The sequence below is a fragment of the Furipterus horrens genome, unplaced genomic scaffold, assembly GCF_987537825.1.
Source record: "Furipterus horrens unplaced genomic scaffold, mFurHor1.1.pri manual_scaffold_4, whole genome shotgun sequence".
Taxonomy (NCBI): Eukaryota; Metazoa; Chordata; class Mammalia; order Chiroptera; family Furipteridae; genus Furipterus; species Furipterus horrens.
The window spans coordinates 159,924,700-159,937,027 of NW_028327174.1; positions in this window are offsets into that span (position 1 = coordinate 159,924,700).

Sequence of the window (12,328 nt, forward strand, 5' to 3'; positions counted from 1 at the left end):
TATAAATTGCTGGTTTAATATGTGACTATCCCAAGAGACCTAAGGTGCCATTAGTGAATGCAGAGCTATTGCTGAGGAAATGCTAAATAAAATTAATGTCTTCGGAGTTGCTAACCCCAAACACAGCCGCATTCCCTGGGCATGTGACTATGGCGAAGCTGTGCATATGATCCCAAAACCCTGGAGACCACAGCATTGTATGGTGTAGAAGATCATGATTTAGTAACATCTGGTCTTTTTGTTAAGCTGAAAAAGATAGTGAAGATGAAAGGAAATGCAGTTATTAGAGCCATGCTGAAATTAATTTGAGAAAGATGACACAGCAGTCATGATTATTACCTTGAAGAACTCTATTCCCAACAGGCTTCCCATTTCTGAACTTAGACTACTGAAGGCAAATTACTTTTTCCTGCAAAATCTACACAGGAATGAAAAGGGGTGCAATGAACAAGCTTTTACGGGAATCTCTAGTGCTTCTTCCAAAGTTTCTGAAGAGAAATAGTAAATTTCAGCTCACAACAGAAAAGCTGAGAAGATTCTCTAAAACCTTAACAAACCGCAACCCTCCATTCTGTGGATGTGGGAAAAAGTGGAATAAGGGAGCCCTAATGGAGTAGGGATTCCTTCTCCACTTTTTTCCCTCCAGGGAGAATTCTCAGACTGCAAAATTGAAAAATTCAAGACAGAGATCACATGATCATATGTCAGAGTCAGCCTGCACTGCCCAACCTTGGATCTTCTGCCTCCATCTTCCTCTTGGTAGGGATTCTGAAGCCCCACCTTATGCAGGTGTAACACTGCCCAGTTCCTCAGCAACCTTGAACAGCCAGCATCCTCATGCTTCATTATTTGACAATAAAAAAGAACGAGAGGCTTTTTAAAATTTTGCAGTGCCAGCAATAAATTTTGCACAGAGAATACCAGCCAGGCTTCACAGCCAACCTCTCTGCTAACTGAAGTCAGATACTCTATACTAGATACATCTCATCATCTGAGAACAAACTTCTCCCAATTAAAAAATCTTTGTACTTATTTCTTCTTGTGTGTGTCAATTACATTGTTTAGCTCTCCACCTCTATTCTATGCTAGCTAAATTCTGAGGACCATTCAAAGCTTCTATCCACTCTCCATTCCTAGATTAGATTCTTCCTTCTCTCCTATTTATTAATCAGGGTCCCCTAGAGCTGAAGAAATATTCCAAAGTCTGTTAGTAAATAATACTCATCAACACTCATAATGCTTTATATATTCTTTTCTCCTTAAAAATAATTGATGCAGGCCAGTATTATTTCCATTTGACAGATGAGCAAATTAGAACTGAGAAACATTACTTATGTCAGCATTATTATAAGCCCTTTATTACCATCTTTAATCGATACATTCTCTCTAAAGCCCAGGATGTAAACTTAAGACAATAACCAAGAGAATCATTGGGTTGGAGTGATGCTAACCAGCCATGTAGGGGCAGTTGATATGACATCTAATATCTAAGTCATTGGAGAAAACATTTCACAAATGTTTTATTGAGTTCACAACTTTTAATTGAATTTATCTGCTTATCACCATAACAACCCTCACCCCTTACTTACCGGGACTTTTTTTATTGAGAGGATGCAGAGAAGTGAAGCTGTTGATGTTTTTCTATGGTAGAGATAAACTCTTCCTGATGCCTTTATACATTTATTGTGAATCTCAAATATTTTAAAATTCAATTAGTGCTGAAAGATTTCCAGATATATCATATTTTTCCAATGTCAAGCACTAGACACAACACTTGAACCAAATGTCTGTTCTATCCAATTTCAGCCACCACATATAAAATAAGGTGAGCATCTAAGTTATAGAATGCCTATATAAAAATAAAAAAGAGACAAAACCCTCCAATTTCTAACACCTTCACCATAACCAAATTTTGTCCATATCATTCCTTCTCTACTACTATCATCCAGTTCAAGTCTACATCAGCTCTCCTCCAGACCACTGGAATACCTTCCATACCAGTACAGCATTCAAAATGATCTCTTGAAGACATAAATCATATCATTTTCCTACTTAAAATCTTCTTTTACATTCTGCACACACTCCAAGTACAACACATACTTCTTGTCTTGGCTTGAAAAACGGTATTTGATGCAAATCTTACATCATATTGACAGCTTGCCCACTCTATTACCCACACTGGTCTTCTTTCTCCTCCAACTGGCAAGCTCACACCTGCATTAGGGCCTCTGTCTTGGCATTTTTATCTCAATACCCCTAGAGCTGCTCCTTTTAATCATTCAGATCTCAATTCACTAATCCTATTCAGAGCCATCTTCCCTGACTACACACCCAGCTGCCAAGAGACACCAGGTCACTCTCTATTATGTCACCTTATTTAATCCTCTGCCTAGCTTCTATCACTATAGAAAATGTATTTGCTCTCTTCATGTAGTGGATTTAAATCCATTGTGATGGGGTTTTTTCTATTTCTGGTGCATATCTGAAATACAGTAAGATCTTACTTTTAAATACAGGAGTGAATAAATGAATGAATGACTCTTGTCATAAAGAGGGTAAAGATTCACTGAGCTAAAAGAGAGAATATCCAAACCTTGAATAAGCATATGATATACAATGAAAAAAGTCATTTTGGGAAAACAAGCAAATAAAAAACCTAAATGGAGTTAAGGGAAAAGAAAATATGGTTTTAAAGACTGCTTTATGATGCCATGCTTGATTGTCAAGTAAGAGAGCTGCTAGAAAGCTCTTACCAATAATTCTCCAAATACTGGACTAGAACTCTTCCCCACCTCCACCCCGATCTTGTCACAATACTGATTGAGTTTGCAATGCATCTGAATATTAAACCACCCAAATACCCTTTGCCAAGCTTAATTTTTGTGTATAGGTTTCTAATATGGAATGTTATTGTAATTTATCTTTAAGGAGGGAAGCTCTGAATCACTCCTCTTTACCAGTCCCATATTGCTAAAATCTCAGCATGTTTTTTAATACAGAACCCAGAGAATGTCCATACCTCAAGTAATAGCATGTAAATATTTAAATTTATCTCCCTGCCTTTCTGGCAGCCCTTCTGTATTCAACATTAAGTTTTCCAATGTCCAGAAGGATTCAAAGTCCCCTAGGACATGAACATCTTTAAGAATCGAATGCTTCATGAAAATATTAATGGCTACATATTCCATGTCATTTTAATTAAAAATGTTATTGTAAGAATATGTGTGGTCAACAGTCACTCTGGAAAATGTTTAAACAATTTTTCATAAATATAAATATACTCCTCCTATGTGATCCAGTAATTCTATTCCTGGGCATTTATCCTAAAAAAATAAAATTTTGTAACCACACAAAAACATATGCAAATGTTTATGGAAGCTCAATGTATAATTTCCAAAAATTTGAAAGAACCCAGGTGTCCTCTATTGATTAATAGATAAACTTTGGTAGGTCCAAACAATGGAATACTACTTAGCAATATAAAGGACCAAACTACTGATACATGAATAATCTCAGGTAGACCACAAGCATACTATGCTGAGTGAAAAAAAAAGTCCAATCTCAAAATATTATGTACTATATAATATTGTTTATATAACTGCTCAAAGAGCAAACTCAAAATGATAAAAACAAAAGATCAGTAGTGGCCAGGGATTATGCGTGGGGGAAGAGTGTGACTGTAAAAGGATCACATAAGGAAGGTTTGTAGGGTGATAAAACTTCTGTATCCTGATTATGATGGTGGTTGCATGGATCTAGACATGTGTTAAAATTCATAGGACTTTACAAAGAAAAACATTAACTGTATGATAATTTTTTTAAATAAAAAAGAACTGCACACACATGTGCACATGGTTGGTAAAACATACAAATAGGAGAAAGATATGCATGTAAAGAAAGATACTAAAAGACTCTTCTTCCCTTTCTCAAAATTCTTTCAGTTAGGAACTGCTATGGGATTATATAGTTCCAGAAAAAATTACCTATGTATATACATTCTCTACCCTCTCTCTTCCTCTCTCTCTCCTTCAAGTTTGTTTTATGTGTGTTGTGGCATGGCATGGATAGTACTTCTGTGGGCCCTGTAGCTCACATATAAGAACAACAATGTGCAGCTCTGGCCAGTATGGCTCATTTGGTTGGAGCGTCATCCCATACACCCAAATGTTGCAGGTTTGATTCCCAGTCAGGGCACACACAAAGGTTTCAGGTCTGATCAGCAGGTAGGGCACATGTGGGAGGCAATCAATCTATGTTTCTCACATTGATGTTTCTCTCTCTCTCTGTCTCTCCTCCCTTCCCTCTCTTCCTTTGTCTCTAAAAAGCAATGAAGAAATGTCTTCAGGTGAGAATTTTTAAAATAGAACAATAATGTGCAGTCCTACATCAGGATAGATGAACTTCTGAGACTTTAGGAGATGTCACCCCAACAAAATGTAAAAACCACACACAACCTGCAGCTTTGAGACCCTCCAACCTTGAGGATTTCTTCCTCTACATGGGATTCTTTGACAGCTAAACCACAAGCCCAGTCCCCTACAGAATAAGGGAGGCCCTGGGGACTTATCTACTTGATTGTATTATTGCTTCATGCATACCTTTTATTTCTGATAATTTCCAAGGTGAATCTCAATATTAAATGGGATTATTTGATTTTTATATTTCTACAAGTAGTGTTACCAGATAGGCACCAGGCAGGAACAAGTCTGCCTCAGGCCAGCTTGTAGTGTGTGGGTTCTTGACTTCAGATAGGAAAGATTTTACAACATGACCCAGGTGATTCTGAGAACATATTTATTAAGGTTGGTTACAGTGAAACGCAGGAAAGACTTAGGGTAGAAGTAGTAATAGGAGTGAGCCAAGGTGGTATTCTGCTGTTAGATCATCTGGGAAGTAAAGGGAACAGAGACAGAGGGCTTGGGGCAGAAGAAGTAACAGAAGAGAGCCTGAGCAGGAATCTGCTGACTCCCTAGAAAAATTATAGGAAAGGAGTGAGTCAAGGCAGATCTGCTGTTAGATCACCTGGAAGTCAGAGAGAAGAGGGCCCTGAAGACAGTATCAAGGGGTAAGCCTGGGTGGAGCTACTGCTGCCTGCTGCTCCCCTGGTTGCAAGTCTCCTTGGAACCCTTAGAGTTTAGGAGGAAATAAAAAGTCCATGCCCAAGAAGGCAGATGGGCATACTCTAGGGTGAACCTGTGCTGCATCTTTGTTCTGAGGGCTTTTTATCTTTTTTTATGGGTTAGACTCTTAGGGGAGGGTTTTTGCAGAATATTCATTAGCTTTCCAAGTACATTTTTTTAAATATGCTGACACATCAAAATGAGCACATGGGGGTTTTGAGAATATTCTTTGGTCAGTTATACTGTTTTACTTTTATCTTTAGTCTGTCTAGCTTTTAATGGGGTTTTTGTTATTTGTTCCCCTGACTTCATCTGTCCTTGGGTTTAGCTGGCACAAGTAACATTAATTAGGTCTTTGTTCTTTATTTCCCAGGCCAGGGAGATTTAAGCTATGTATTCTTTGGTTACAGGTGAGAGGTACAAGCCATTAGCTCTCAAGTGTCCTTGGTTAAGGGAGATAAGGTCTTGCTGGCTGTAAGTTGCTCAATCTATTTGGCCCTATTCGATTTTTTTGTCTGTTTCCCCATTCCACTTGCCCAGGAATTTTCCTAGTTTCTCACTATTCTGCCTCAGTGGGAATTGATGTTTAAACAAAATGTATTATAGTTTCTACCACATTTCCCTATTCTGATGGAATTATTTCTAAAACTATGAAGTTAAAAGATGCTTCTGCCTCATTTTTTAAAAAATTGGTGTAAATAAGTTTTGCCCAGTAGTTATGTTGGTTAGAGTTGTGTGGATACTCCAAGCTTGCAGGTTGATCCCTGATCAGGGCACATACAAGACCCAAGCAATGAGTGCATAAATAAGTAGAACAACAACAACAAAAAAAAAACAACCCTGATGTTTCTCTCTCCCTTCCTCTTTCTCTAAAAACCAATCAATAAATAAAATAAGAGGGCATTGGCCACACTCAGAGATCACTGTATTTCTCTTCCACAACACCTTTATTATTTTTAGGGGGTGTAGCTAAAAAATATTTTACATGAAGAAGCTATTATTTCCCAAGAATCACAATGTCAATGTTGGTACCTCTTATAGTAAGAGTTGGACCTTGTTTCTTTCTACTGCAGCAACATATGTGATGGGCTGTGTTCACAGGTTTGGTATGCTTCCATGGATTTAGTCATATATTAAGAAAACCTTAATAGTGTCAACAATAAAAAAAGAAAAACCTGAAAATGTTTTGTATTGCATTTAAAAATTAATAATGTGCAGTAAACTCCACAGCTAATGATACACAGCATTTACATCATATGTTCAATGAACATATGCTTATACAACTATCTACTCAGTAAAACCAAAAAAAGAGAAAAACAAAGAAAACAAAAAATAAAGCAAAACAAAAATACTGCAGATTTCTGCCTGCCGTTTAGCATATGTAGGCCTCAGAGTGAACAAGTGTGAGTTTGTTGTCCCTACTTAAATATGACTCAGTTCCCACCAATCTCACCCCTCCATTATGTCACCTCCAGGTCTTAGTGTGAGCCTCTCATTGAACTAAAGGTGATTTTCGTGATCAGTTTTACACATGTATGCACAAACACACACACAAACACACGCACATAAATTAGAACCCAAAATCTTACAATGAAGAAAAAACTAACTGTTGGATTCAATAAAGAGTGTATGTGGCACAGTTAATACATTTTATTGGTTACTTACATAGTTTTCAGAAGTAATCTTTTATTATTTTTTAATGTAGCTATATGCCTTGAGTGGACTGTATATTAGTAATGATTATTATGGACTACAGTATAAATAATACAGTCTGTAAATTACATGAGATTTTCATTGTATAATCTCTGATTCTAATTTAAACTCTATCTATCTAGCCTATCTAAATCTATCTACATTAGAATGTTTACAAGACAAAGCAGTGTTAATAGAAATAATCTTGAAGTCCCCATAATTTATTTTAAATTTATATCTAGAAAGTTTGATAGTTTTGTTAATAGTACTAACAATTTCTCTTTATAATATTGATGAAGACACTCCATAGTTGAGAACCATTGATTTAGAAAAAGAATTATATTTTAAATAGAGAGTGAAATTTTAAAAGGGGTGAGTAAAATATGAAAAAAAAGTGAGAATATATTTCTCTCAACATATAAAATAGTTTTCAATTGATATTTTAAGCATATAAAATAGCATTAGTGATATATTCTATATTTAGTAGGAATTATGAACATTACATTATATACAGCTTCTAAAATTATTTATCCTAATTTCAGAATTCAGTTAAATGCATTCATTGGTTGCTTCTTGTATGTGCCCTGTCTGGATTCAGACCTACAACCTTGACCTATGGAGATAACACTCTACCAACTGGGCTACTGGGCCAGGGCTGTCACTTCCCTTTCATACTCTTCTCTGATTGTTCATTCAAGGCTGGGTAGGATGGACTGAAACAGCAGGCATGCATGGAGGCTTGTATTGAGGTTACTATCTTAGGGGAATGCATATCTAAGGTTTGTGCTCTATTTCTATATGACTACACACAATATTTAAGGTTTTGAGAGTTTTGTTTTTCTGGAAATAAGAGATAATTCTTCTCCCATTCACCTCACAGTCTTATTATAATGACCAAATAAGGTACTAGATAGAAAGATTTTGAAAAATTTACAGCACTATCAAATATGAGCTATGGCTATACTTCTATATCAAAAATAGGTCTAAAAGTGATGCCACACAATTGAACAAATCTATTAATTCTATTTTCTTTCTGAATTACTATATATATATTTATGTCTTGAATATAAATAATGTTAAAAAATCAGTATAAGGGGAGAAATAAGATGGTGGACGAGTAAGTGGAAGCGACACTAACCTCCTCTCAGAACTAGTCTGGATTTACAACTTAATTTTGAAGAAATCATCTGGAATAACCAACCGAACACTAGTCTTATAACCATAGAGAGACAGAAAAGGCCGCTACATCACAACGTGACCAGTAGGGAGTGCGGAGACGCAGAAGGGCTGGCTGGGCTCACACAGATGGCAGCTGAAGAGACTGAAAAACAGATCAGCAGCCTTCCCCCTGAGAAGGGCAGGGTCTAAACCCCAAGCTGAGCTTCCCAGACTACAGCAAGAGTGGAAAGTAAAATAGTATCCAGCTGTGAAAAGCGAAAAGACACAGGGTTTCTTGCTAGCCAGAGAGAAACAGCTGGAGAAAAGGAGCTCTTAAGCGGATCACATATGAAAAAATTTCGGCCCCACTTACCCTGGGCTCAAGCAGAGGAAAGGCAAAGAGGACTGGAGACGCTTGGGGAGAGTTTGGTGTGGTGCCTTTGAGGGGAGAACTGGGGAAGCAGCTGACAGGGTCCCAGTGCTGACTCATCCCCAGTGCTGCAGGCAGACCATTCCCCTCCAAGTGGCATCAGCCTGAGGGGAAGCAAAAGGCCCGCCTACAGGAATTAAGCTGCCACTCACGGTCCTTAAGCCTGAAGGATAATCACAGATTGAATAGATTCGGCGGTGGCGGTGGCAGCCGTCCGTCTGGAGAGACGATGGTGTAGCTTCTTAAGAGTCTATCTGCACCGCCGAGAATGGCTGTGCAGTCCGACTCGGGAGTGACACGGTATCTGTCTCCTCCCGTGTTGAATCGACATCTTGTGATGACGCTGGAGTGTCCTCTCCAGTGAAGCTGAAGCTACAGAGCCTGGGCAGGATGATATGGAGGGTCTGCTGTTGCCCATGCAGCAGACCCCCCCTCTCTTCGCAGCTGAAGGGTCCAAGGGAAAGACGGAGTCAATACAGCTTGGCTTCAGGTGCGCCGCAGGAGTTGCCGGTGTTGACTACAACGTCGAACCGCCTTAGGGACTCCGGCTCCGGATTTTCTGTCGGGGTTTACTCCCTTAGCCTTTCCCCTGAAGAGGTATGCCGCAAGGCAGCAGAGGTTTTTTGGAGTCAGAGTTTTCCTTCTCTGATGTGCCCTGACTGGAAGATCGAACCAGCGACACTTAGCTCACAGGCCGACGCTCAATCCACTGAGCCAAACCAGCCAGGGGAGATTGAATAGATTAACAACTAAAGAAATCAGAAAAGGCAGTAGATCCCTGGAAGTCTCCAACAGGCTGCCTAGGCCCAGACTGGTACAGGATCTGATGCCACCAGGGGCAGATCCAGGAAGTGCAGGTCATTCTAAGAAGCACCAACAAACAATAGCAGTCACAAAAATGGGGAGACAGAGAAACAACCCACCATCGAAAGGAAAGGTAGAATCCCCAGAAAGAGTGCTAAATGAAATAGAGGGGAGCAAACTATCAGATATGAAATTCAAAACATGGATTATGGAGAAGCTCAATGAGCTCAGTGGAAACTACAGAGAACTCCAGAAAAACTACAAGGAACTTACTGAGAATTACACCAGCATGAAAAAGGACATAGAAGCTATCAATAAGAGCCAGGAGGAAATGAAGAATACGATCTCTGAATTGAAGAACACAGTAGAAGGAATTAAAAGCAGGCTAGAGGAAGCAGAAGATCGGATCAGCGAGCTGGAAGACAATGTAGACAAAAACTCCCAGACAGTGCAACAAAATGAAAAAAGATTGAACAAGACTGAAGAGGATCTAAGACAGCTGCAGGACAACATGAAATGTAATAATATCTGTATCATGGGAATTCCAGAAGGAGAAGAAGAAGAGCAAGGGATAGAAAACCTCTTTGAAAAACTAATGACAGAAAACTTCCCTATCATGAGGAGAGAAAGAGTCATGCAAGTCCAGGAAGCACAGAGGGTTCCAATGAAGATGGACCTCAACAGACCCACTTCAAGACACATCATAATTAAAATGGCAACATTCAAAGACAAAGAGAGAATCCTAAAGGCAGCAAGAGACAAACAACTAATAACATACAAGGGAGCTCCAATGAGGCTATCTTAAGATTTCTCAGCAGAAACGCTACAAGCCAGAAGGGAATGGCAAAAAATATTCCAAGCAATGAAAAACAAAGACCTACAACCAAGAATACTCTACCCAGCAAGACTCTCATTCAAAATGGAAGGTGAAATAAGGAGTTTCCAAGACAAAAGAAGGTTAAAAGAATACATCTCCACCAAACCAGCATTGCAAGAGATGCTAAAGGGTCTGCTTTAAGAAGATGAAGAAACAGAGAGAGACAGAGAGGAACATGAGTATAAGGGGGGAAAATGACAATGAATAAGTACTGAAAGAAAGAAGGAACTTCTACCATTTGCAACAACATGGATGGAACTAGAGAGAATTATGCTTAGCGAAATAAGCCAGGCAACAAAAGAAAAATACCTTATGCTATCACCTATTACAGGAAACTAATGAACAACACAAACAGATGAGCAAAATTGAACCAGAGGTATGTAAACAAGGAATAAACTAACAGTAACAAAGGGGGAGGTGGGAGGGAGAGAAGGGGGTAAGAAGGGGAAGGGTCTAGTCAAAGAACATGTATAAGTGACCCATGGACATGGACAACTGGGTGGGGACTGAATGTGGGAGAAGGGGGGGCAGGGTGCAGGGAAGCAAGAGGGGGAAAAAAGTGGGACAACTGTAATGGAAAAACAAACAAAAAAAATTTTAGTGGGGGAAAAAATGAAAATATAAAGAATGGAAATGCAAGTTCAGTGGATATTAGAAGGGCAATGATTTTCCTTCACACTGTACATTTTTCTCCCTATCTGATCCCTCCAGAGTTTGGCATTCTAAAGAAGTAAGTAATGACATAAGTTTCTTTGCATAAAACTAATAAGACCAGTTGTTAATAGAGGGTTTTTTTTTTTTTTTTTTTTTTTTTTTGACTAAGACTTTGACTGGAATGTCATGCCTAAAAAAGACATGCTTGGGCTCTGGTTGTTACCAAAAAGCCCCGAGGAACTGGGATTGACTTTCAAAGGTAATAAAAACCTACGAGATAAAAGGCCTGGTACCTTGGTTGGATGCGTGGTCCATGGCAATCTTTCCAGGGAAGGAATAAAGGTTGTTTTCCTGAAAGATGGCTAGAAGGGACCTTAAGGCACAATGAAATACCAGAAGGACTTGGAAAAGACAGGTGTTTACAGGCAAGGCTGAATGCCAGGTATGTGGTTCTGCTTCTGCACCTTGAAGGGCAGACTGAAGGTCACCCTAAATGTTCCTTGCATAAGTTCCAGCAAAGCAGAACTAAAGATCATAAGTGATCATTTTCTGCTCTTGTTGTGTTTATGCAAATGAACAGGATAAATTAAAAATGGACATAATGCAGTCCCTTTAATGACAAGGAGGGTAACCTTAGGGAGAAAAATCGTGATTCAAGGAAAATCACAATGCTCGGTGGTAGACTATGAAGTAGTGCAGCTAACTGTCTTTAAAGTTTCTTTTAATTTAAAATTTGTTTTCATTTGAAAGTTAAACTAGGTCTGTGGTATTATCAAAGATGTTTAATTTACAGGCAAGAAGAATGTCAAATGCCTTGTAACTGGATGTCTTTCTGATAAGACAGTCCTACAGATTTAGAGACCTGTATGCGGGTTGTGTTACATAAATTAACATGTGTTTTCTGTTTTCAAAGGGCATAAGTCTACGATCTCATTACCTGAGTGATTTTCTGTACGTATAGGCCTCACTTAATCCTGTCTGCATAGCTGCCTCCTGAGACTCAATGGTTTGGCTGAACTAAGTGGCTGGGTTGGTGAAGAATGGGGTGGTCTGTGGGCTTCACTTTAAAACTGGTTTCTCTTTTCTATCCTAATGGCTTGGACAGAAAGAACCTAGAGGTCTGAGAGTGGGAAAACCTAAAATATTTCCCTCAGCCCAAACTAAGTATAATGGGCAAAAGGGTTTTGGACAGGTGAGATGTGCTTGGCACACCTTCCTCCAAAGAAGCCCTTCTTTTCCCTAATGTGGGACATTGAAAAATTAATACCTGCCTTTTGTCATCTAGTGGTTATGGGTTGAATGATGTCCTTTAACCCTGTTGCCAAATCTGTTGCTTCCAGGATACAACAAGGATGCCATCCTGTTAAATCAAGCATGCCATTGTCTGGGGACAGCCAACCGACCTGGAGTCTACACGATCCTTCCCCATGTGGGAATGCCACCCTCCCCTCCACACTCTCACTCTTATTAGGGATTTCTGGACCCAAGTGTAGGTAGGACGACAACCATGTCCAGCTTGAAGCAGCTAGAAGAGCTCGAGACCTTCGCCCATTGTCCTTTATAAGATTATAAAGGGTCTTAAGTCTGAGAGGG